The sequence below is a fragment of the Oryctolagus cuniculus genome, chromosome 5 (genome assembly GCF_051225735.1).
Source record: "Oryctolagus cuniculus isolate XC-2025 breed Fujian yellow rabbit chromosome 5, ASM5122573v1, whole genome shotgun sequence".
NCBI classification, from domain to species: domain Eukaryota; kingdom Metazoa; phylum Chordata; class Mammalia; order Lagomorpha; family Leporidae; genus Oryctolagus; species Oryctolagus cuniculus.
This window is the reverse complement of record NC_142871.1, coordinates 103,097,512-103,124,499: the sequence shown is the minus strand read 5'-3', so window position 1 is coordinate 103,124,499 and position 26,988 is coordinate 103,097,512. Positions and strand designations below refer to the sequence as shown.

The window sequence follows — 26,988 nt, the reverse complement described above, 5'->3', positions numbered from 1 at the left end:
ATACACACAGTTTTAGTATTTTGTTAGGCTAGCCTTAGCAAACTAATTCACTAACAAAGTATAACAGTGACTCAGAAGTCTAGAACAGTTTTAAGCATTACTGATTTCAGAATTACACATGCAACCAGCTCACAAAAATAATTTACATGTTTATATTTTTATATTCCTATTATATTTTCTATTGTGAAATTTAAATAATTTTATTTACTTTTTAGGCCTTCTGACTAAATAAGGCAAACACCAATTTTTTTTTTAAAGATTTGTTTATTTATTTGAAAATCAGAGTTACAGAGAGAGAGAGAAAGAGCAATCTTCTACCTGCTGGTTCACTTGCCACATGACCACAACAGCTGGGGCTGGGACAGGCCAAAGCCAGAAGCTTCTTCTGAGTCTCTTTTGTAGGTGCAGGAGCTCAAGCACTTGGGCCATCCTCTGCTGCTTTTCCAGGTCCATTATCAGGGGGCTGGATCGGAAGTGGAGCAGCTGGGACTCTAGCTGGCTCCCTATGGCATGCTGGTATTACATACCTGCTATACCACAGCACTGGCCCAACAAACACCGATATTAACATTAAGATTTAAAAATAGGCCAGGTGCCACGGCTCACTAGGCTAATCCGCCGCCTGCAGCGCTGGCACACGGGGTGCTAGTCCCGGTCGGGGCGCTGGATTCTGTCCCAGTTGCTTCTCTTGCTGTCCAGCTCTCTGCAGTGGAGGATGGCCCAGGTCCTTGGGCCCTGCACCTGCATGGGAGACCAGGAGAAGCACCTGGCTCCTGGCTTCGGATCAGCGCAGCGCGCCGGCCGCAGCGGACATTGAAGGGTGAACCAACAGAAAAAGGAAGACCTTTCTCTCTCTCGCTCTCACTGTCCACTCTGCCTGTCAAAAAAATAAATAAATAAATAAATAGATTTAAAAATAACTGTTACAAACCCAGCCAAGCCAAAGTGAGACAATACAGTATTTTTCTGCTTTCCTCTCTGTAGCATTCTTCAACATAAGCGAGTGGTTAATAATGGAAAGTTTCTCTTTACAGAACTCTTCCAGCTGTTAAATAAATTTTTATATCACAACTTTTCAGAATTATTTTCAGCTAACATGATACAAACACAAACAATAAGACTTAGGTACCTCCTGATATACGTACACAACACCATCTATAAAGTAATATTGAAAAACTAATAAAAACTAACTTTGATGAAGTCTCCATTTTATTGGAAATAGAGGAGAGAAGAATATGGCAAATGATACACCAGTGGGTACTCAGTACATTTTACTGGATAAATATTTTGTTTGTGTATAATAAACAGCCAAAAATAATAAGTTGAAAAAAAAAGTAAAGGATGGAACACCTGTATATTAAGTAAGACTTTGTCTTGGTACCAATTTGAGCAAACTACAAAAGCAAAATTGATATTTATAAAATAGAGGAAATATGACTAGATATTTGATATTAAATATTATTTACTTGATAGAAGATGCGATGATACTATAAAAGCTATGTTTTAAAATGGAACTTCTTGTTATTCAAATACATCTAAATATATAGAGATATATGATGTCTTGGAGTTTTCAACATAATCCCACATTGAGAAAGGAAGTAAAAGCAGCAAATATTGTGATAAGGATGTGTTTATTATATAATTCCCTACTTTCGTGGTTATTTTTAAACATGGGAATATATTTTTAAAGAGTTTTTAGACATAGCAGTAACTTATTCTAATGAAAGTAATGATGGTTGAAATAACCAGCAGAAACTAAATCCTAAAGGAAAATACAAACTGAAGTACGGATTTAGCAATTGAGTGTTCAATTCTGCCATCCTACCAAGAAAAACCTTTCCTGTTGCTTGCAGCATTTAATTTATCAGAAAAAAAAATAAAACCTGCTGATGCGAAACATTACTCCAGCATAATTCACTTTACAATTACCCAGGAGCACTTCTTAGCCCAAGATAGTCTAAATTCATAGGAATAAGTTACCCAAGGAATTAATTACCATCCAATTTATTACTTATATCTTCTAAGCTGTTGAAGAAACTGGTTACCTGGAAAATTATGTATTTTTGGAATACTTGTCAATTTAATTTGGTTGAGTTTTATGGCAGAATTAATCAGCCTTTTCCTATTTCTTATGCCCAAGAAGCCACAGATGTGTCTTCTATAGGACTGTTGGTTGTAATATGAAGGACTAATCCTGCTCTCTGCAGCTGTGCAGTCAAGGCTACTAGAATTTACTATCTCAAAGGACATAGCTGCAGAAATCGTTCCTGAATTTAGCAGCTGTCAACAGCTAATTGCCTGGTGCATACCTGGTTGTCTAACATCACAGCAACTGATTTGAGATTTGGACTGATGCTTGATGTATTACATCAAGGGTATATGCATTCCGAAAAGTAAAACCCATACTAATGCAATATCAAAGTCTTTTTTATTTGCTTTCTTCACCAACTTAGTAAGAATAAATTTGGCTCTCTCAACACCAAAAAAATTATCTCAGGAATCTCAAAAGAAGCCTTTATGTTTTATGTCAAAATCTAAATATAAAGATTAATAGTCAAATGTTGTTTTATGATTTCCCATTAATTTACCTCATTTAATATTTTATTGAATAATATTTTAAGAATATTAAATAATACTTTTAAGTGTGCTCCATGGATCTCTAGTATGTCTCACATAATATTAAAGAGAAACACACATTGAAAACATTTTATGTATTCAAATTTAATGCGGTGTCTTGTATTTTGTCTGGCAACCACAGCCCTCCCAAATGCCAACATTACAGGCAAAGCTCCTGTGGCTTACCAAGGGGGTGAACCTTTTAACATCATTTCTGTTATTTCTATTCTTGCTGAACAGGAAAGTACAAAATTCTAGTGCAATGTCTCAAGAGGGCTATTGCTAAGCAATGGCCAGCTATATACATTCTTCCAAAGTCAATCCCAAGAACCAGTTTTTACCTGGAAAACAAAATCATTAGAGCAACTGAGTTGATTTTTCAGTTGGAACTAGAGTTAAATTCATTGTTGAGAAACTTGGCGTTAGGTACAAAGAATGTCACTGACTTTGCTCTGTGACCTGGGGCAACCACAGTCTTGCTGAGGAAATCAAAGTAAACTTAACTATAGAATTGTTTCTCAAACTTTAAAAGTGTGCAAATCACCCTCAGATCTTGTTAAAATGCAGATTCTGATTCAGTAAGGAATGAAGTCTATGTTTCAAACAAGCTCCCAGGTGATTCCAAAGCTACTGGTCCATATACCACTCCGAGAAGCGAGGAACCAGGGTAAAGCAATTTACATAAGCAATTCTGTGCAAGGCTTGATACCATGAAAGCTGCTGAATGTCAAGGAGTTAAGTCTCAGAAGAGAATCAGGATAAGTGAATTATGCTTAACGCTGGGAATATAGCCAAATTTTGATTAAATAGTGATTGAGAACAAACTGAAGCCAGTTCTAATAGCGTACAACCTTTACCTGAGATAAGTAACAAATAATATACACATGAGTCAAAAAATTGACATTTATGGAAAAATGGCTTGAAACAAAAGGAGTCCACATCTACCGCAGCCTCTAAATTAGGGGATTATATCTTAAAGTTCATGGAGCCTCAGTATTCCAGGAAGAGATTTGGAGGAGCTCAAGAACATCCTGATTATACAAAGTTAAGTGCTAATAATGCAGGGCTGATTAAAAAGAGTTAACAACTAGTATGGCTCGGGCACTCTCCAATCAGAGTGTTTATCTGACCAGTCCCAACAGTTGTTAACACAAATCATTGTGGGTCCCAACTGAATATCAGGAACCTGTTTTCCTCAGGAATTCTTTAGTGTTCATTAGATTCACAAAGTCTGTGATCCAGAAAAGCTACCAAACCAGTTTTCAGTGGATCATGTCAGTGGAAAGCATTATAATTCAACTGACCATCTTATATAATTATGAATTTTAATATTTCATGTACTAGTATTTTTTTTCAAAATTGCTTTACATCAGGACCAGAGTTGTGGCAAAGTGGGGAAAAGCGGCCACCTGTGATGCCAGCATCCAGTATGGTTGCAGGTTTGAGTCTTGACACCTCTACTTCCAATCCAGCTCCCTGCTAATTAGCCTGGGAAAGTAATGGAAGATGGCCCAAGTACTTGGGCCCCTGCACTCACATGGGAGATCCAGAAGAAGCTCCTAGTTTCTGACTTTGACCTCACCCAGCCCTAGCCATTGCAGCCATTTGGGGAGTAAACCAGTAGATAGAAGATCTCTCCCTGTCTTTTCCTCTCTCTGTGTAACTTTATCTTTCAAATAAATAAATCTTTTGTTAAAAATGGCTTCCACTGAGTCAAATTTAAGAGTTAAGTTACCAAGTTTTACTGAGGATTAATAAGAAATCAAGAAATTAGTTATTGTGTTTTCCTAAAGATTATACCTACTACATCTCATGGTTTATACTACGTGAAACAGTTGCAGATTAATTCACTGGATATCAATTCAAGAAATATCTAGTTTGCAAGTGTGTTTGGTATTTTTTAATTCTTTAGTTTCAATTTACTAGTTTTCATTTTTTAATAAAATTTTTATATGTAATGTTTTGTCTCCAACTTAGTCTCCACTGTCATAAAGATTTAAAAGGTTAGAATGGAACACTCATCAGACAGTAAGACTGAAGGACAAGGGGAAGGGAGAGTTCAGGTAATAACAATATTGTAAAATAAAGTTAGAAATATAACTAAAATATAGTTAGAAAACACAATTAAAAATTGGGTGAACACTTGAGTAGACATTTGTCCAGAGAAGACATACAAGTGTCCAACAGGTGTTTTTAAAAATGCTAAAACATCACAACACTACAAAACTGCAAATTAAAACCACAATGAAATATTACCTCATACTTTTAAAAGGCTGTCATAAAAAAAGGTGGACAATATAAAGTGCTGAATGTGGAGAAAAGGGAGGCCTTGCATGCCATTGCTAGGAATGTAAATTAGTATATCCATTATGGAAAATAGTATGAAGGTTTCTTTAAAAAAAAGTACTATCACATGACTCAGCAATCCCACCATTGGGTATACAGTTAAAGGAAGTACAATTAGTATGTTAAAGAGCTATCTTTGTTATTCACAATAGCCTTGAGACAGAATCAACCTAAGTGTTCATCAACAAACAAGTACAGAAAAATTGATACACATACGTAGTGGAATAATATTTAGCCTTAAAAGAGAAGGAATCCTGTTTTATGTAACAACATGAATGAAACTTAGAGGACATTATACTAAGTGAAATGAGCCAGGCACAGAAAGACAACTACTACATGATTTCACCTACGTGTAGAGTCTAAAAGAGTTGAATTCAATAGAAGCAAAAAATAGGAGGGTTGTCACCAGGGATTAGCACATCGGGGAGAGACTGGGGAGATATTGGTCAAAAGATATGAAATTTCAGTTAGACATGAAGAATGAGTCCAAAGAGATCTTTTGTACATATGGTAACTATAGTTAAGCATAATATATTTTATTCTTGAAAATTGCCAAGAGAGATTTTAAGTATTTTCACCATAAATAAATGTGAGGTAATACATGTTAATTTATTTTATTTATCCATTTCAAAACTTCATCTTGTTCACCATAATGATATATAATTCTTATCAATTCATATTATTTTTACAGTCTTGTATGTGCTGAATACCTACAAGTACACTATTTATTTATTCATAAGACTGCCTCATAGTAAAAACACATTCAATACTATACTCAAGAATATATTGGCCAACTGGCAAATCTACTTTCAATAAACAAGCTTCCTATCTATGAAAGCATGTAAGAGATTTCTCTCACAGTTAAACTATAGTAACATTATAGTAACATGTATATTAGCTTCTAATGGGAAGCAAAATCCTCTAAAAAGATTATATTTATCTCTGGTAGAGAGAAGGCAAACTGGCTAGGGGCTTTGATTTGAGAAATGACATGATGGTGATTTGATTCCCAGTATTTCCTTTTTGCCTTGTAAGCCCCAGACTTGGTCCTGAGGAGACCAATAGCCCAGAATGCAGAAAGTCAGAGACCAAAGCAAACAGAAACACCCTGAAACAAAAGTCCATTCTATAGGAAAATGACCTGGAAAGGGACAGCCTAGGAAGACAGAAAACTTTAAGACAATAACTTCTTTATTCCAGACAAACAGTAGAGGAAAAAATATGGCCCTACTTCTACCCAGCAGCAATAAATGAGAGCCTGAATTTCTCCCTTCACAAGGCTATAATTAAGCATCTCAACGTCCTTACTAGGATTCTGTTAGAGAAGGCCAAGCAGGGAGTCAGCAATTTCATTCCCATTTTCTGGATCCCCACCTCTGGTATGAGTTGTAGATTCCATAGCAGCTGGGTCTCCCAAACAACATAATGGAATGCCCTTCCCCCTCCCTACTGTCATGATGTCAGGGGAGGGTACTGAAGAGTTAGGACTTTCAACATTGCTCGCTGACATCATAACAAACCCCAAAATGGTGTTAGGAACCACATAGGAATCTGGATCTCTCACTCTTGTGAGTAATAAGGAACTCCCACTTGATATGTCAACAGAGAATGAGCAAGATACTTGAACTTATCATTCTATCGTACCCACTTCTGCCACAGCAGTCACAGAGAAAGTCAGTTACAATAAGATTGAGTCTCAACAATATTAAAATATACAAATTTTAATAAAAATCACTTATAATGACAACCAGAAAAATCTCAAACAGAATAAAAAAAAAGACAATGAGATGTGAACACCAAGATGACAAAATGTTAGCATTATCTGACAAGGATTTTGAACAGCCAGGATAAAAATGGCTCAGTAATCATCATAAACATATGGAAACAAATGAAAAAATAAAATGTTTTTGTAAGAAATAAAAGATGTAAATAATAACCAAAAGGAGACTTCAGAACTGAAAAATACAATAGCCAAGATAAAAAGTCCAGAGGATGGGCTCAGCAACGGAATGGAGTGAACAGAGAAAAGAATTAACTGACTAGGGGAGAAAGCAATTGAAATTACCCAATCTGGGCCAGCGCTGTGGCACAGTAGATTAATCCTCTGCCTGCAGAGCCAGCATCCCATATGCGTGCCGGTTCTAGTCCCGGCTGCTTCTCTTCCCATCCAGCTCTCTGATATGGCCTGGGAAAGCAGTGGAAGATGGCCCAAGTGCTTGGGTCCCTGCTCTGGCATGAGAGACCCAGAAGAAGCTCCTGGCTCCTGGCTTCAGATAGGCACAGCTACTGCCGTTGCAGCCATTTGGGGAGTGAACCAACGGAAGGAAGACTTTTCTCTCTGTCTTTCCCTCTCACTGTCTGTAACTCTACCTCTCAAATGAATAAATAAAAAATCTTAAAAAAAATAAATTACCCAAGCTGAACAACAAAGAGAAGACAAACTGAAAAAAAAAAATCTGTTCTCAAGGTATCTGTGGGACTATAACAAAAGATTAACTATTTGTGTCATCAGAGTTCTGGATATAGCAGAAAACTGTTGAGGCTGAAAAACTATTCAAAGAAATAATGATGAAAATCTTAAACAGAATAAGCCCAAAGAAATCCACACTAAGATACATCAAAATTAAACTTCTAAAAAGAGGAAGACAAAATCTTCAAAGCAACCAGAGAAAAATGATAGCTAACATATAGGAGAAGAACAACTTGACTGTATGACAAAGATTTCTCATCAGAAACCATGGAGACAACTAGGAGGTGACACAATCTTTTTCAAGTAGTGAAAGAAAAGTCATTTTAACCCAGAATTCTTTACAATGAAAATGTCTATTTAGAAAGACTCCTGAGTACTGCCCTAGAAAAAGTAATGATGACATATACATATCTGTATTAACATAGTTCCTAGCACGTAAGAGGATACATCTTGAAATTTGTTAACAAAGTATCTTCCCTAGGGCATCATAAATTTCTGCCATTTTATCTTAAAGATGATGTTAGTAAGATCTATAAATCATCAGTCTATCATTAACCTATGTGTATCTTGCTAGAGGCAGGGGTCATACAGGGCCAGTGTTGTGGTGCAGCAAGTTAAGCCACCACCAGCAACATCAGCATCCCAAATGGATGCCAGTTCAAGTCCCAACTGTTTCACTTCCAATCCAGTTCCCTGCTAATGTGTATGGAAAAACAACGGAAGCTGACCCAAGTGCTGGGGCTATATCCACATGGGAGACCTGGGTGTAGTTCCAGGCTCCTGGATTTGGCCTGGCCCAGCCCTGAGTGTTGCAGCCATTTGAAGGGTGAACCAACATATGGAAGATAGATCAATCTCTCTCTGTAACTCTGCCTTTCAAGTAAATAAATAAAGGTTTTTAAGAAAAACAACAAAAATCTCATCAAAGAGGTATGTGTGGTAGGATTAACCTAAAGGGGAACTATTCCAAAAAGCCACTGTTACTCATAATTAAACAGAGTGCTTGGCCCTCTTCATAAAGAACATAGGCAAGTTTCAACATAATATACTCAGGTCCTTGTTTCTGCATCATTCTGATGGCTACAGTTGGAGTTAGTACACCTTGCAGAAGTCATTCAGGTGACGAAAAGACAGTGATAGCAACACACACAATCCAATGTTTCTTCATATTTTCTTCAATTTTTCAATAGTTCTTTAATTCCAGTAGTATGACAACTCTAAACAATATATTTGTATTTTATAACTATATCCAGGGTTTGTTTTCCTTGTGCAAAACTGAATTGGTAAAGTTAAACTAACTAATTGCTCATCTTTTCATCTTCTTGGACACTCAGCTAAACTACATTTCCCAGCATCCCAAGTCATTGATCAGGCCACATGACTGAGTTATAACCAACAGAGAGTAAAATAAATAACTGACATGTGACATTTCCAGGCCCAAGTCATAAAAGCCCTCACACTTGATCTACCAGGTTCTTATTTCCCCCTCTGGTTTGATGTGAAGCTTAGAAGCCACATATGAAGAAATGCAGATCTGGGGCCTGTGTCGTGATGTAGTGGGTTAAGACACCACCCGCAACAACAGCATCCTATGTAGGCACTGGTTCAAGTCCTGGCTGCTCCACTGCCAATCCAGCTCCGTGCTAATGTGCCTGGGAAAGTACTGGGGGATGACCCAAGGGGTTGGGCTCCTGCACCCATGTGGGAGACCCAGAAGAAACTCCTGATTCCTTGCTTAGGCCTGGCCTAATGCCAGCCATTGCAGCCTTTTGGGCAGTGATGAAATGGATGGAAGATCTCACTGTCACTTCCCCTCTCTCTCTGTAACTCTACCTTTCAAATAAATAAAATTAGTCTTGTAAAAACAATGGAAGGAATCTATGTTCTTGAATCATAGCTGGGGAAACAGCTGCTTGCCAATCAGAAACATTGGTTTTGAACTTCATGTGAGCAAGAAATAAATTTGTCTTGGATTAAGCAACTTAAATTTGTGGATTTCTCTGTTACAGCAACTAGCAGTATAATAATTAATGCGGTAGGTTTGTGTTCCACCCCATTCACCACTTTTTAATTACTTCCCCTCTCCAGTGCCCCTTCTATTCCCTTTGCTCTCCTAACGTTAGGGTCTCTAACATTAGAGTCTCCTACGTTAGAGTCTCTTGCACCTAAGGCAGGCTTGAGGGCAGTGACCATTCAGTCCCTACAAAAGGCTCTCCTTTTCTAATTCTGCACATGAGGCACCATTTAGGAGGGAAGAACGAGTCCTTACAGGGGAGAATACAAGCCCAGCCCAAGCTTCTGGGAAGCAGAAAGCAGAAAATGGAAAGGGTGGCAACTGATGTTCTCATATGCTCCGGAGAGCTGAAGCTGATCTGCAGATATTTGCGGCTGCCATTCAAGCGCTGCAGGGAGAAGCTGGCCAAATCATCCAAGAAAGGGAAAACCCAACTCCTGTGGCTTAAGTTCAGTCTGTTCTCAAGGCAAAGTTTTGTTATTACCTATATCCAGGGCTTTAAGTACTGCAATTTCCTATTCTTTTTTTTCCAGAAACCATCTGGCCCATCTCCTTTTTGTGAGTCTTTGGAAAGAAAACCAGAAAACACACACACACACACACACACACACACCTCACAACTCTCTGCTGCAGGGTAACCTAGTCAACCTTTAAATTAAAAAGTCACACGCTTCCAAAAGTCTGCTTCGGACTATTCTGCATGCAACCTGACTCCCTGCTGATAGGAGTGATTCAGGAACTTGATCTTATGAAAGAAGGATGTGGAAGAAAAAGCAGCAAGGATACTGACAAACCACAGTAGACCATGAAAAGAAGAAGGGATGAAAAAAGAAGGGCGATGCAAGCTCACTTGTGTCACCTGAGGCAGCACAGGAAGAGAAACCAGCTTTGAAGTGACAGGACTGTTTTCATTTGTTTGCCAGGAAGTAGCAGACATCAGCTTGAATATAGTTTTTCAGTAACAGTTCTGAGGACGATGACGGATATTTCTTTAAAGAGCAGCATAGTAGGTGTTCAATAAATTATAAATGAAAGGACATAAAAGAGAAACCAGGGCAATTTTTTTAGTAAACAAAAAAGTGGAAGATGGCTACTGATCATATGACATCAAGACATTATTTAAATTCTTGTTAAGTGTGAGGCCAATAATATCTTTTTATATAAGGGAATCTCATTAAGCCATGTTTGATACAGGCAAATTTATTTTAGTCCCATTTAGTTCATAAATCAGAGTTGGGCTGGCATAGAAGGTGATTCAACATTCATAATTAAAGCAGAACTTGCCAGTTACCAGGCACATGGAATTCTGTTCATTTTCCCATACAGCTAAAATAAAACTCATTAGTTCCAGTTTCTCTAGTTTCTCTGTGATACACTGCCTGGAACCTAGTATTGTTTATTCTGTCTCATAATAGTTTCTTAGCTGCCCTCAACTCCTTGGAGTATAGAACAATTACAATCTAAAAGGAAAAAAAGGAATGCATTTTTTCCCAAAGGATAAAAGATTTAGCTTTAAAGAAACATTACATGATCCAGCCCACGTTTAATAGTATATCTCTGCTGGTGCACTAGTATCAGAATGGGTAACAAAAACAAAAGACAGGCCTGCACCCATCCAACACTCATCCATGGATGCCACACTCATCCATCGAGAAGGGCCACTGAAATATGAATGATCAGTGCTGCATACTAGTCTTAAATATTGTGATAATTATACAGCTATTGGTCCCACACTTAGGTCTCTGGGCTTCAATTACTCCTCTGAGAAGTGAGGAGGTTTCCAGCTATAAATTCCCCTGCAGCAAAGAGAGCTGACTCAACTCAATTTAGAGCTTTGGAATCTTGGCCTCATATAGAAATATTGATTTAAGGATGGACATAGGCAGCATTTTTTAATTTGCTTGCTCAAGATACTTACAACCAGACTTGTAGTTTCCAAATTATAAGAAATTATTAAAAATAAGTGTGTGAAAAAGAATATAATGGAAGAAGGAAGGATGCACATTTTCGTTGCATTGTGACTCTCTAAACTGACAATATTGAAAGTTATGTTAGGGTTGGTCTTGTGACTCAGTGGTAAAGTCGACATATGAGAGTGCCAGTTTGAATACTGGCTACTGTGCTTCTGACCCAGCTCCCTGCTAACATGCTTGAGGAAAGCAGCTGAGGTGGATTTGTTCTGAGAGGAGGAGCGTGGTGGGGGCAAGAGGCTGGAGTCACCACACAGACCCCGGGATCCAGGTGAAAGCAGGCCAGAGGCGAGCAGCCTGCAGACTCATTTATTTCAGTTGGTACAGCAGCTTAAATAGCCAAGGCAGCCAATCCAGTCAAGGGGCGGTCTATGCCCTAACCAATCACAGCCTGTTGCCAGGCAGTTTCCGTTGCCAGTGGCCATCTTGGAATGGCCTTCTCATTCCACCACAGATGATTGCTCAAATATTTGAGTTCCTGCCACCCATGTAGGAGATCCAGAGGAGTTCCTGGTTCTTGGCTTCAGCTTGGCCCAGCCCTTGCTGTTGCAGCCATTTGAGGAAGGAACCAGCAGATGGAAGATTTCTTTTTCTCTTTCTCTTCCTTTCCAAAAAATAAATAAATAAATAAATCCTTTAAAAAGTAAAAGTTACATTCATATTTCATGTTCACTTCTTTAATCAGCAGATAGGATACTCTATTTTGTTCAACCCTTATACAATTACTTGTAATCACATTCTATATTACACACTGTGTGTGGGGAGCAACTCAGACTAGACTGTTACTGGAATTAAGACTTATTCTATGCATCTGCTCTCCCACAATATGGCGCTGAGAAGGGAGTAACAACTTCTACGCAGCTGCCTCTCGCCAACTTGAGTGGTGACCTGCAGGAGCTGATCCTGCTCCTGATTGGAGGAGAGCAGCGTACTCGGCATGTGGGTAGCAGAGTTGTGATTGGTGGAAGAGGACTATAAAGGAGGAGAGAGACAACATGCACCAGGAACATCTATCTGAAGGAACACCTGTGCAGCCCCCGAGAGAGCCAACCGGCGGTGTGCCACTCCCCCACAGAAGTGGGGAAAGTGGCAGGGGGAACCGCCCTTCCACGGAGGTGGAAGGGTCGGTAGCCAACCCGGGAAGAACCAGCAGCAAACCTGGGAAGGGCTGAGCAGACAAAAGAACAGCGCAGGGTCCTGTGTCGTTCCTTTGCGAAGAGGGGGAGCGACATAATGGTGCCGTGACTCGGATAGGAAACCTAGGCAGGGTTTAGTGTCATTCCTCCACGAAGAGGGGGAGCGACAACTGTGGAGGAGAATGGTTCAAAGGGTCACCCTTAAGGTGCTTATAATTGAGAAAATTTATCTATAAATACATGTGTGAATAAGTACAAATATATCCTCATAGATATTATATGTGTGTATATTAAATTTGTACACACACATACACATATATGTGCATGCATTTGTTTAACTGATAAACATTTATATATTTCTAGTTCATTCTGCATATATGCATATATATAAATACATATAAATATATGTGATACATATGTACACATACATTTTATATGTGTAACTTTTACATATTTATACACCTGGTATGTGTGTATATATCTATGTATTATAAGTATGCATTCAAAGGCAAAGATTAAGTGCTTATGGCAGAAGAAAAGGAATCAGAGTACTTTCATGAAAGAAATGGCTTTTATTGGGATTGGGTGTGAATGTCTTCCAATGTGTAGAGACATGTGAGAAGTGATAATTTATGATGAACTAACATTGATTTAATACGGGTCTTATTTAATGGTTGGAAGGGAGCTGTAGATATTTTTAAGAAGGGCACTTAACCAGGTCAAGGTCATGTTTCCAATCTTATTCTGGAAACACTATTAATAGTAAAAATAGGAAGAGATTAGAGATAAGAAAAGCAAGTAGGAAGCTATTGTCAGGAAAGGGTTGTAAAAAGGATTTTGAATTAGCTTGGTGACTGGAGCAGTGGAGATCAGAGGGCAGATACAAGGGCAGACTCTGCAGCATGTGGACACTGATGTACTCCTGGGGAATAAAGTAAATAAGAAGTGTAGAGAAAACACGACCTATTCGAGCTCCCAGCACGCTACAGGATGATGAAGTCCCAATTAACCCTGAGGAGGCGGCAACATGGTGAGGTCAAGGTGTACATAGCATACTTCAGGGGCCTGCATAATCTAGGGTGTAGAGTAATTAAGTATACAGCCACTCACAGGTAGAGACCTGACCTTTCCACTCTTCCCTCCCCATCTTCTATATTGGAAAATGGAAAAATATTAAAATAGAACACATTCAAAAAGTGTTAAGTGACAAAATAATGCATTTAATAAATATAAAATCATAGTGACTGTATGATCTTGAAGATAACATCAAAAAATGCCTAGATTTGCAGGCCCTTTAGAAGAAGAAGCCATTGTCCATTCTGGAGGTGACCAAGAATAAAAGCCAGTATGTGAAAGAGATCAGGGTTTTGTGAAGTGAGAAGGAATCAAAGCAGGACGTAATGTTGCCTCATGACTTGGAAGAAAAATATCTAGGTGGTTGTCATTTGAATATTTAAAATAATTGGGATTAAGCTTAAGAGAAGTGACATTTCTATCAGAATTTTTATTACTTGTTTTTAAGTTGATTTATGTTTTTATTTATGTGAGATTTCTTTTATAATACACATTTACAATGCTGTATATAGAATGTTATCCCTTAGAAGTGTTTTCTAAAGATTGTTTCCACAAAATGATAATCCCTTGGATACATGATTTAAAAATATAAAAGCTATTATAAAATATAATAAATACTGCAAATTATATATCATCCTATTGAAACTGCACAGTACACAAGGGAAAACAAAGGATCCTGAGAATTCTACCTTTTATCGAGCCTCCACTGTGTGAGGCCCCTGCTAAGCCTCTTATCTCACTTGATCCCCAGAATGATCCAGTGCCACACAGGATATCATCATTTTTTGGATCAGGAAAATGAGGCTTATAGAAGCCAAGCCAATCACCCAAGTCTCACTGTCATTAAGCTGACATGAAATCATATATATTTTTTTAAAAAAAATTTTTGACAGGCAGAGTGGACAGTGAGAGAGACAGAGAGAAAGGTCTTCCTTTGCCGTTAGTTCACCCTCCAATGGCCGCCGCGGCTGGCGAGCTGCGGCCGGCGCACTGCACTGATCCGATGGCAGGAGCCAGGTGCTTCTCCTGGTCTCCCATGGGGTGCAGGGCCCAAGCACTTGGGCCATCCTCCACTGCACTCCCTGGCCACAGCAGAGAGCTGGCCTGGAAGAGGGGCAACCGGGACAGAATCCGGCGCCCCGACTGGGACTAGAACCCGGTGTGCCGGTGCCGCAAGGTGGAGGATTACCCTATTGAGCCGCTGTGCCGGCTATATATATATATATATATTTTTTTTTTTTTTTCTGAACGCCAATGAACTCAAGAAGCAACTACAATTGGGAAATATTGCATGGGGCAGGTTGGCTTTTCAACCCAAGCCACCCACTGTTACTTCTCCACGCGGATTCCTCTACCCAAATAGAAAGTGGTGTTTTTTTCCCTTTGTTTCTCCCCCCACCCCCACTCCGCCGGCAGGCATTAGGAAGGTCATCATGCAAGAAAGATACTACCATTTCAAATCTCAAACATCCAAATCCCTAAATCCCCAGAAGCTGATCTAAATGTCAAATAGAATTTTTCCTTCTCTAGTAATGCATTCTGGGCTTACCCTATTTCTAATTTTATAGAGGCCTACCACTTTGTGTGAACCCCAGTTTAGCAATTTAGAATAATAAGATACATTAAATAGGCCATGCTTGCATTTTTCTAGCAAACTGAACACATAAAAATAATTGTCCCTGCTGGAAATGACCAGACCCTATATTCAAAGAGGAAAACTAATGAATTCTGTCTTTATAGGCAAAGTATGGGAAGTCCAACCCAAACTATCCAAATCTACACTTTAATTTGCAGCCAAGTAATTAGATAACAATAAAATATGTCCTAAGTTACTACTTCAGAGCCCAGCTGAAACTACTAGCTGGCAAATGACTCTAATTATGCCAGAGGAAAGAGTAGATGTTTCGTATATGTGTTAATAGCACAGTACAAAATAAACCCCTTATCAAAAATTTTTTCTAAGAACTCAGAAAATGGGATAGATTCCTATGATGAAAAGATGTAAGAAAAATAGAGTTTTCTCAAAACTATTGTCAGCATCTTTGAGAGCTGCTCAGCAAACAGTAAAACCTGGGAATAGAGAATATTCAGCTTTTAATCTCTGTCTTCTTTTTTCAAAAATCTATCAAAATAATACTTTGCTTTTCATCGTGGAGGAGTAGCTTCTTGAAGCTTTAAGAATATTAAACCTTGGATGTCAAACATCTCATTAAATTGGAAACTTTTACTTGCTTCCAGAAAACAGAATAACGTTTAAAATTGGAACCTGATATTGTTGTTAAGAAACTGTGGTCTATATTTTAAATCCAAAGTAATAAACATGTCCCATATAATAAAAATGAATTTTATATTTTTCTGAAAGTATTTTTGCACTGTAATTATATAGAATTAAATGTACTTACTGTTTGCATTATTGTGAATTTTAAAAATAAAATTGAGTAAAATTGTAGGCTGACATTTTAAAATATGTATTATACACAAACTGCAAGTAGAGTAACATGTACTTTCGTATTTACTGAGCTATGGTCTTTTGTATTTGGGGCAGGAATTGTATTCACATGTCGTTAGAAAAATACCATGCACACTGTCAGTTCTGTAGATATAATAAATACTGAGCACATTTATACCAAAGTTTCATTTGTATTGCAAATTTTTAGGTTTCTTAAGATTTTCTGTGCTATTTGCTTAAATTTATGTTTAATACCTTGACTAGATGAACATTTAATATTTTTTGGAACTCCATGGGTTTTAAATTTTGATAATTCCATTTTAGGATCATTAATTATCTTGGGCTTTCCACTTACTCTGACATCAAAACATGTTTAATTACCTTTCCCTCCATCCTACCTCCCACTATCATCTCATGTGATACTAAATCTTAAAGAATATATGATTCTTGGCATTTGTGGATATTGTCTACAGCCATCAGTTACTAAGGGTGGCTTCTATTTTTAAAGTTATGTAGGGGCCTGTGCTGTGGTACAGTGCGTGAAAGCCCCAGCCTGCAGCAACAGCATCCCATATGGGCACCGGTTCAAGTCCTGGCTGCTCCTCTTCGGATCCAGCTCTCTGCTGTGGCCTGGGAAAGCAGTAGAAGGTGGCCTACGTCCTTGGGCCCCTGCACTCAGGTGGGAGACCTAGAAGAAGCTTCTGGCTCCTGGCTTCAGATCAGCTCAGCTCTGGCTGTTGCAGTCATTTGGGGAGTAAACCAGCAGAATGGAAGACCTTTCTCTCCCTCTCTGGCTCTACCTCTCTCTGTAACTGTTTCAAATAAATAAAATGAATCTTAAGAAAACAGATTATGTATTTACTTATTTGAAAGGTAGAGTTACAGAGAGAAGGAGAAACAGAGAGCAAGAGAAAAAAGAGAAAGAGATCTTCCAACCAGAATCAGTCCTCAAATGGCAGCATCAGCTGGAATTGGGCCAAGCAAAAGCCAGGAGCCAGGAGCTTCGTCTGAGTCTCCCACGTGTGTTTAGGGAGCCATCTTCTGCTGCTTTCCCAGGTGCATTAGCAGGGAGCTGCTTTGGAAGTCAAGCATTTGGGACTCGAATCTGCGTCAATATGGGGTGCCTGTGCTGCAGGCAGCAGTTTAACTCACTAAACCACAGAGCCAGCCCCTGGCCTTTTGTGTTTTTCCAATGAGGGTATGGTAGACCTCATCCCTGAATAAATTCCTGCAGACCTAGAAATAGAAGACAGAGAAGTTTGAGGTGTCAGAGTTAAGGAGATGGATGTTGAAAATGAAATCAAGAAAGCCTATAAATATTTATATTTACTAAAAAGGCAAACTGGGCCCTTTATAAAAATTAATAATAATTCTGTATAACTGATACCCAACTTGTCATTTATTGTTGGGCTAACATCTTTTTTCAATGAGCTATAAAAGTGGTTTTGTTGATTGCTTCAATGTAGACTTATACACACAGCTACACATTTCTTTATTTCTTCTTTTTTTTTTTTTTTTTATTTGACAGGTAGAGTTAAGGTCAATGAGAGAGACAGAGAGAAAGGTCTTCCTTCCATTGGTTCACTCCCCAAATGGCTGCTATGGCCAGCGCTGCGCCAATCTGAAGCCAGGAGCCAGGTGTTTATTCCTGGTCTCCCACGTGGGTATAGGGGCCCAAGCACTTGGGCCATCCTCCACTGCCCTCCTAAGCCACAGCAGAGAGCTTGACTGGAAGAGGAGCAGCCGGGACTATAAGCCGGCGCCCATATGGGATGCCGGCACTGCAGGCGGAGGATTAACCAAGTGAGCCACAGCGCCAGCCCCCTCACAGCTACACATTTCAAAATCTGTTGTCCTTTTTAAAATAGACATATACAGACAGATGCTTTTATAATTAAGAAAGAATTTGTATAAAAATCCAGGTATGTGTGCATCAGTGAGCTTTGGAATGGCATCCTACTTTGTTCCCTAGAACACTAGAAAATTAGTGGATTTAGTGCTAGATCTGATTAGTGGATATTAGAAAATGCTAGAGCAGAAAAAATAAAGAACAGTTTTCACATCCCTGTGAGGAACTTGAAGAACACTCCAATGAGTCTTTGATGACCCTGACACCTTCCAGCTGTTGATGGACAAGAGACCTTAGATATAAGTTCTGGAATAATTAATTTATATGACATCATTGTCCTTATGAGGACCCTGAAAGAGCCTGACCATCCTCTCTCCAGGGCATTGTGCTTTCTGGGATTTGGCCTTTGACAAATGTCCATTCTGTTGGGACTCAAGCAAAAAATCTACAGGGCTCTAGGAAGTTACAATAAGAAATGAGCTTCAACTCTGAACAGATGAAACCCAACCATTTCATTATGAATAAAGGTGGCATTGGAGCAAATGCTTCAGAGGAAGCTTGAAGACATTCCAAGAGAGTCAGTTACTCCTGTGATTTAGCCTGGGGTTAAATCCGTGCAGGACAGGGACATTAGTGAGAAAGAGGAAGCCAAAAACCAGGACCCAATCTCAAAGGATTTGACAACTGTTCTGGTTAAGGTCCTGTAACTAAGCTGCTGACTCAAACAATTTATCGTACATGTTGATGCCAGTTTTAAGAATTTAGGAACTAGAGCATAATCAAGACATGGAAGCCAGGAAGAAACTAATGCTTTCTGAGGACTTACTATTGCCAGGCATTCTTTTTAAGCATTTGGTGCGTATCAGCTTAAGTTACTTAATGCACACAACACATCTCTCTGGTCCTATTTTATCCGTGGAGCAGTTGATACTATTCAGTTGCACAACTGGTATGTGAAGGAACTGGTGTTCAACAGTTGTTCAGCTCCATTGCCCATGCTTTTATTCAATAGCCTGTGCTTCTTTAGACTTTGCCAGCAACATCATAGTTCCTGGCTTTTGCTGACAATTTGAATGAAGGTGCTGTGCTGGGTCTTCCATTAGCTCCTTGATTCAACAATATTTTCTGAGCACTGATGATATGTCAGGCATAGTGCCACATACTGGGAATACAGTCATAAGCAGGATAAATTAAAGCTTTGATCCCATGAAACTTATAGTTTAGCACTAGAGACAAAAAGTAATCAAAACACCCAATACTTTTGACAAATGCTATGAAGAAAATAAGCCAGGGTGGTAAAAGTAACTGATGGGTGAGAGGATGCTAGTTTTGAAAAAGTAGTCCTAGAAGGCTTCTTTTTCCTTTAAATTCAACATGATCAGAAGGGTCAGTCATGTCAAGAGCTGAAGTCAGCATTCCAAGCAAAAGGGATAGCCAGTACAAAGACTGTGAAGAAATGCATCATCTTTGAGGCTAAGAGAGAGGGTAGACAAAATCATGGCGGGATTTCCAGTTCTGTGTTGAATATTAAGTCTTTGGCTGTAGGAAAAATTTGAGGTCCTCCACCATTAACTTTAGACAGGAGGCATGTGAAGAAATCCTGCTGGAAGAAACCTAGTGAAGAGAAGTGATAACCCAAAAGAAAGAAGAATCAATCTTTTTTTCCTCCAGACACAAGAAAGATTTTTGCTTCTTCCTTGTTGTAGACCAGAATGAATGATGGGGATCTAGGAAGACCAGAGCAAGTATTTCCTCCAAGAGAATCAGCCCATGGTCCTGAGAATTGTCTATGTGTCTCTGGTCATCTAGGTGTTAGAGAGAACCATACAACATATGTGTTTCCCCTCCAATTTTTCATTTACATGTTGGATTTTGGGTAGGACTCCAAATTTGAGATAAAATGCACTCTAAGGGATATTTTTTTCTTTGCTGCTCCTATATAGAAACTTTCAATTCCTTTCTGATTTGATGTGTTAATTATGAACTCCTATTTCCTGCACCAAGACCTAACATCCAAGTTGCAGAAATAGAGTAACCTACATATGAGGATTCTTGAAAAAGATCATGGAAAATGTACATTATGAAAAAACTATGGGGGCTGGCACTGTGGTGTAGTAGGTTAAGCCTCCACCTGCGGAGCCAGCATCCCATATGGTTGCTGACTCAAGTCCCAGCTGCTCTACTTCCAATCCATATCCCTGCTGATGGCCTGGGAAAGTAATGGAAGATGGCCCAAGTGCTTGGACCACTGAATCCATGTAGGAGGCCCAGAGAAGGCTCCTGGCTCCTGACTTCAGGTCAGCCCAGTTCCAGCCATTGTGGCCATTTGCAGAGTAAACCAGTGGATGGAAGACCTCTCTCTCTCTGTCTCTCCCTCTCTCTTTGTAATTCTGCCTCTCAAATAAATAAATAAATCTTTTTTAAAAAGCCTATACATTGACATTAATTTTTGTTGCGATAAAATAAACTTATACTTTGATTCCATTTTCCATGAACTTTTTGAAGTTTCCTTGTACTGACTAGAAAGAGGGAGGATTTCTGGCTGAAGTTCTACTGGAAAGAAATAATGATGTTGCCCAAACTGAACGTGGATAACCAATTCCTTAATGAATTAGAAAGGGAAATTAGAAAGCAAAAGTGGGCAAAAGCTGAAGGGGCCTGTAGGAATTGCATACCCACATTTATAATTTTTAGATTTTACTTGCTTATTTGAGAGGCAGAAAAGGAAGAGAAAGAAACAGAGTTGAGGGAGCTCCTATCTGTCGGTTCACTTCTCCAAATGCCCACAACAGCCAAGTATGCTGGGGAAAAGCTAGCAGCTGTGAATGCATCCAGGTCTCTCTCATGAGTGGCAAGAAACCATTTTTTAAGCCATCTTTGCCACCTCCCTTGGTGTACACCAGTCAGAATTTAGAGTCAGGAGCCAAACCTGGGAACCAAGCTCAGGTACTTCAACAGGGAAGTAGGTATCTTAACCGCTAGACTAAATGCTTGCTCCCTGAACCTCCTTTTGTTCATTTGCTGAATCTTTACAGAAGAATAGGCTTGTTCCAGTGTTCAAATGTAGATAACTCTAAGGATTGAACAGACAGACAATTAGGGTAAAATTTAAATATTTGGGATATTTTAAGAGTCTTTCTCAAGGCTCCTTTCCAAGTCTCATGGATATGTAGTTTATCTGTCTTCCTACGAATGTCCTAACAGTATAGCTAAATCTCAATACAGTTCCAAGTCTTCAGTCTCCTTTAGCTTGCTAAGACTGTATTACAAAAATAGCTTTTCCTCTTTGCTATTTTCTTTATAATAATTTCCTACTCACAAATTTTAATTCCTCTTTTTGTTTTATTTATACCCAAAGAGTGATGAGCAATAGCCCATACTGCTGAAGAAAGGGCATAATTTAGTGAAGCTATACTATTGGAATTTTTCATGGAAACTAACAGATGTGTGAAAGGTGGTTTTTAACTCCTTATAAGTAATAAATTCAAACTTCCTGAAACAAATCTTCCTAATTAATTCCATGTTTAAAAATTCCTCAGTTCCCAATAGTCTTCCCATTCCACCTATGCCTCCTTCCCCAAAATATGTAAAGATGAGAAGTCTCCTAATAAGTTATTAATATTTGGTGTCTTTGATGTCATATACCCATTTGCTTGGGTTTAATGCAAGCTCAGATGTTGAAATCATTATGAATGATTACATTATCAGTCATTTTCTTCCCATTCTGAAATTTGTCACTCTATGTCTTGACTCTTCATACTTTTTGTCTATTTTGCCTTTACTTCTCATCACTTCTTTTAATAGATCAACTCAAGATCCCTGTCATGCCTGCTCAACTAGTTGATATTTTTAGGTGACCTGCTTCATGGATTTAGCAGGTAATATAGCTCAGTAGATTTGGTAAGCCTATATCTCACTGCATATATCCTTGGAAGGGAAGGCAGAGGAATCTAGATACCAAAATTGAATCTTAGTTAAAAGCTAACTTAAATGAACAGTTGGGATACTGTTTAAGGCAAAAACATAATCAGAAAGAGCTTGATAAGCTTTGGTTTATATTTAGTTGAAAATGACTCACCCCCTTTCTCTTTCCTCCAGCCACCCAAGATGAAGAAAGGAAAGAAGAACAAGGGGAAGAATGTGGCCTCAGCCTCAGGTATCGTGAATAAACAGGAGACTAAGAAGTTGGTAAATCTACTATTTGAAAAAAAAAAGCCAGAGTATCTTGGCCTGTATATTACATCTAGCCCCTAAGGAACATGAATCGTGTTGTCAAATGGCCCCACTGCATCTGGTTGCAGTGGCAAAGTGCTTCCAATGATTAATCAGTTCACTCACACCTTGGACTCCCAAAAAACTACTCAACTGGTTAAGTTCACCTGAAAGTGCAGACCAGAGGGCAAAGCAGGAGAAGGAGCAGAGCCTGTTGGCCTGCCTGGGAAAGGAAGAAGGTTGCTGACAAAAGGAATGTTCCCAATAGTAGATCACCTATCCTTTAGGTGGGGAACAATAATGTCACTATCATTGTAACCAGCATGAAGACTCAGCTGGTGGTGATTAAACATGGCATGGAACTCAGTGAACTGGCTGCTTTCCTGCCTGCACTGTGTACTAAAGTAGAGGTTCCCTAGGGATCATGGAGGTGAAGGCCAGACTGGAATATCTGGTCCACAGAAGCCTTGCAACACCATTACCTTCAGACAGGTGAACTCTGAAGACAAAGGTGCTGTGGCTAGGCGGATAGAAGCTATCAGAACCATATTCAGTGATAGACACAATGAGATTTGCCAACCCTGGGGAGGCAAAACCCTTGGGACAAAGTCTGTGTCTTGCATTGTCAATCCGAAAAACACAAGGGGTGGAGAAGTCACTAATAAACTACATCAAATGTACACTGTTAAGATTTTTGCACATAAAAAATAAAAATTCTCTACCACCAAGGAAAGGAAATAATTCAACCTGAAGATTTAATCCCTTTATTCATCAGTGAAGGACATCTAATAGATTTTAAATGGATACAATACAGATGTCATTTGGAATTATTCTAATGATTTTTAGCCAGAATAGTTTGATAGCAGAAATAAGGTAGAAGACAAGACACCATAATACCAAAACTGGGTTTTGGAACGATAGATATATGTTTTCCTTTCCTTACATATTTGGTTAAAGTGAATTTTTATATGCAGAGCTTATTTCAATAGCAAGGACCACCTGAATAACATAAGTAAAGGCCATCGGTTGCCTTTTATATAAGTTACTGGACATGAACTTGCAACCCTGGTTAATTCAGTTTCTTTTGTGCTGCAGGCTAAATGCTTCCAAACAAAGTGGTTTGAATAAAAAAATGGAATATTCTTCTGGTGTTATCAGACAGGCAAGAAACTTAATAAAATAAGCTCATATCCATTTTGAATATATGTCAGGTAACTGAATATCTTGCAGGTACTGAGCAATTTTTATTCATAGTAACTTCAGAACATCTACTGAGAATCTAGTTTCAAAAATAAGTCAACTCCCATTATTTAAAAAGGATTTTTTAGCTGGCAGAATTCAAAAATAATAATAGAAACAATTTTTTAGAAGTCATGGGATGCTAGTAGTCATGACGGAAAGTAGCCCTATGTCATTTTGAGGGATAGACAACAAAAGGAATTTTATTTCTCAAAAGGGCAATCATCCTTTTCAAAAACATTGGAATATTAACATAATCTAGGCAAATTTTTATATTACCCAGATGTGGATCTCTTAAAACTCAAGTAAACAACAAACACATTTCATTTTTGTCTTAAAGGAATTTAAAGGACGATCTAATAGTTGACATAAAAACCTTCTCAGAAGAAAAGCAGAGTTCCATAGGTTACATTCAAGTAGTATGAATCAATAGAAAAAAAGTCATCTGGATCATTGACAAACTTTTGTTTTTCACTAGTGTTTTATCTACACCAAAATAGAACAAAATTGTGGGAGCTCAGAGATAATCATAACCCCAAAATAGATTTGCAGCAAGAAGATTTTAGAAAAGGGATAAAATCTATTTCAAAATACAAAAATGGACAGGGCATCTATTAAATAAGAGAAGTCCAAGATAAAATAAAAACAAAATGAAATCTACAACAGACCCAATAAAAATGCTGTTGGAAGCAGTGAAGAACTTGGTATTATGGGAAGCTGCTGTATGATGGATTACAGAGAGGGTAAAAGTTGGAGTCTGAAATACTTGGATTAAAACTGGTTTGGTTATTTATTCGCTATGTGGTCATTCAATGTCTTTGAGTATAAGTTTCTTCATATATAAAAACAGGGTAACGGCATGTTCTAGTCTGATCAGAAGCATCCTATTATACAACCCAGGGGAATATAAAGTTGATGATAACCTTAAGTTGAGTAATGCAATAGGCTAAAACTCTACCATGAAAAATGTTATTGAACATATTCACAGCACATAGTAGATCCTTTAAACATGGTTAATTTTGCCTGACCATAATATGCAGGACTGATGACAAAATTTTGAATCAGCTGAATAGACAAGTGATCACCATATCCTGGCACTGAAGATATAATTACAAATATTGGAAATTTGCAAAAAACTGACAGCTGTGCAGAGGTAAGTTCAAAAATCTAACATAGAAATGGCAACATTTTCCAAGGAACACAGAATGAATGCATGTTAGTGTAAGGGATAAAAACGTAAATTAAAAAAAGTTCCAAACATAAGTAAAATCACAACTAAGATTAGAAATAGGCATTACCATATACCAGCTTATTTTAAAAATAGGTGACAAGTAAAAATGGGTTTGTTAATTTACAATTTGAAAAGAGCATTATGTTGAAAGGGATAGAAAATGAAAAATCAGAGACGTTTTTCTCCTCTGAGCTAATCAAGGCCAGAACAAAGGAGTTATAGATGGAGCAATCACCCATATGAACAGTCAAAAAGAATGATTCCAGGTGTTGCTTGTGTGGAAAGTTACCAAAATGAAACTCCCAGATTTCTAAAATATCTGAATGTATTAGCCTTCTCTTGAGGGCCCAGTGAAGAAATGGAATACTAGATCTGAAGATGATTTTTGAATAAAGATGACATTACTGAGAATACACTGTTTATAAGTTAAACTTAATAGGAAAAACCAAATTAAAAGATATAAAATTAACCCCTTGGGACAAGCATTTGGCTTAGCGACTGGAATGATGGTTGAGGTGCTTACATCCTGTATCAGAGTGCCCGAGTTCAATAACTGATTCTGGCTTCTGATTCCAGCTTCCTGCTGGTTTAGACTCTTGGGGGCAGAGGTGATAGCTCAAGAGGTTGAGTACTTACCATCCACGTGGGAGACCTGGATTAAATTCCTGGGTTCTGGCTTCAGGGCTTCGAGCTCGCTGCCCATTGCACACATTTGGAGAGTGAACCAGCAGACTGGAGTTCCCTCTCTCCCTCAAGGAAACAGAATTGAAAGACAGGCTTATAATAACTATATCCTGAACTCTGAGGTTCTAGCACTAATGACAGGAAGCTAAGACCCTTCTTCTCTACCACTAATTCTAATCATTCCGCCCCACTTGATTCAAACGGCTGCCAAATCTAATAGGCAACTAAATCCACATGAAGTCTGGTGTTCAGTGGGCATCCATGTGAAAGTGCTATGAGGCTAACCCAGAGACCGGATTCGCACCTGGAGACTAGCATAAAAAGCCTCAGGAGGGGGTGGGAGGTAGGAATCCAAGTGGAAAGGTTGAGAGTACTCCTGAGTGAGTTTTTAAGGATATTTTCTAGCCTGAAGGAGACCAAGGAGGTGCTGAAATGGTGGGTGGGGTCATCCTTGCCTGGGATCCTGGAGAGTATAAAGTGACCATACAGCAAGGGAGCTTCCTAACTGCTTCTACACAGGTGACATCGGCCAGGTTCTCCCCCACAATGAGTGGAATGCCCGGTGGGCTAATAAAGACAAACTGGCACCACATCTCCTGGAGTCCAGGTACAAAGAAAAGTATCAGCAGGACAGAGTACTCAACAAAGGAGGCAGACGGAAACATGGATGAAACAATTAGAAGTACACTTAAGGCAGACGGAAACATGAATGAAACAATTAGAAGTACACTTAAGGCAGACGGAAACATGGATGAAACAATTAGAAGTACACTTAAGGCAGACGGAAACATGGATGAAACAATTAGAAGTACACTTAAGGCAGACGGAAACATGAATGAAACAATTAGAAGTACACTTAAGGCAGACGGAAACATGAATGAAACAATTAGAAGTACACTTAAGGAGACAGAAACATACACAGAAGAGTTTCAGAGTTCTGAAAATTGTTTTCCACTAATTGTTTTAGTAGAAGTGAAGGAAAGGTGGACCCTTTGACACTTGAGTTAGAGGCAAGGGAAACCACTACAAGGAGTATCTCAAGCTGCAGCTTAAAAATATAAAAAGATGGTTTATTGATTTCCTATCGCTGCTGTAACAAACTCCCACAAGCAGAGTGTCCTAAAACCAAACAAATTTATTACCTTATGGTTCCGGCAGTCCAGAGCCAAACATGATCTACAAGGCTGCATTTCTTCTAGAGGCTCTAGGAGGGAATGTGCTTCCTTGCCATTTCCAGCTTCTAGAGGTGCCACACGCCTTAGTTCACAGTCCCTGCCTTCCTCTTCAAAGCTAGCCACTGAGGATCGCCTCCTCTCTCTGCCATCCTGCTTCCCCTTATACAAGAGAAAGGACACCTGTGGTTACTCTGCCCACCTAGATCACACAGGATAATCTCCCATATGGTTACACCTGCACAGTAATGTATTCACAGGTGGCAGGGACTGGAAACACATTTTTTTGGCAAGACAGCATTATTTAGACAGCCATGGTTAGAAGAAAGGAAAGATAAGCAAAGGTGGATGACAGAGTTGAGAGACACAACATGAAAAGCACAGAAGTTTCCAGTAGGAGAAAAAAAGAACACAAGGAGGATAAGAAATTGATTCCACATGTACTAGGAAAATAAAGTGATCTAAACTGAAAAAAGCTTGAACCTGAATATTCAAAGGACTTAATGAGTTCAGGCAGGATGATGGG

General features: G+C 38.8%; 1 long non-coding RNA gene across 8 annotated transcripts in view; it reads right to left on the bottom strand.

Annotated features, from left to right (window-relative positions):
* Positions 1–26,669, bottom strand: part of LOC149126602 (uncharacterized) — a 96,203-nt gene extending 69,534 nt beyond the window's left edge. For 4 of the 8 annotated variants that reach the window (XR_016233938.1, XR_016233939.1, XR_016233941.1 and 1 more), the window contains exons 1-2: positions 26,433–26,669; positions 25,243–25,356 (exon numbers count right to left, since the gene is read on the bottom strand). This is a non-coding gene — a long non-coding RNA (uncharacterized LOC149126602). The remainder of the gene's footprint in view (positions 1–25,242; positions 25,357–26,432) is intronic. The other 4 variants (XR_016233940.1, XR_016233942.1, XR_016233944.1 and 1 more) reach the window with 2 other exon arrangements.
* Positions 26,670–26,988: the final 319 nt, after the last annotated feature.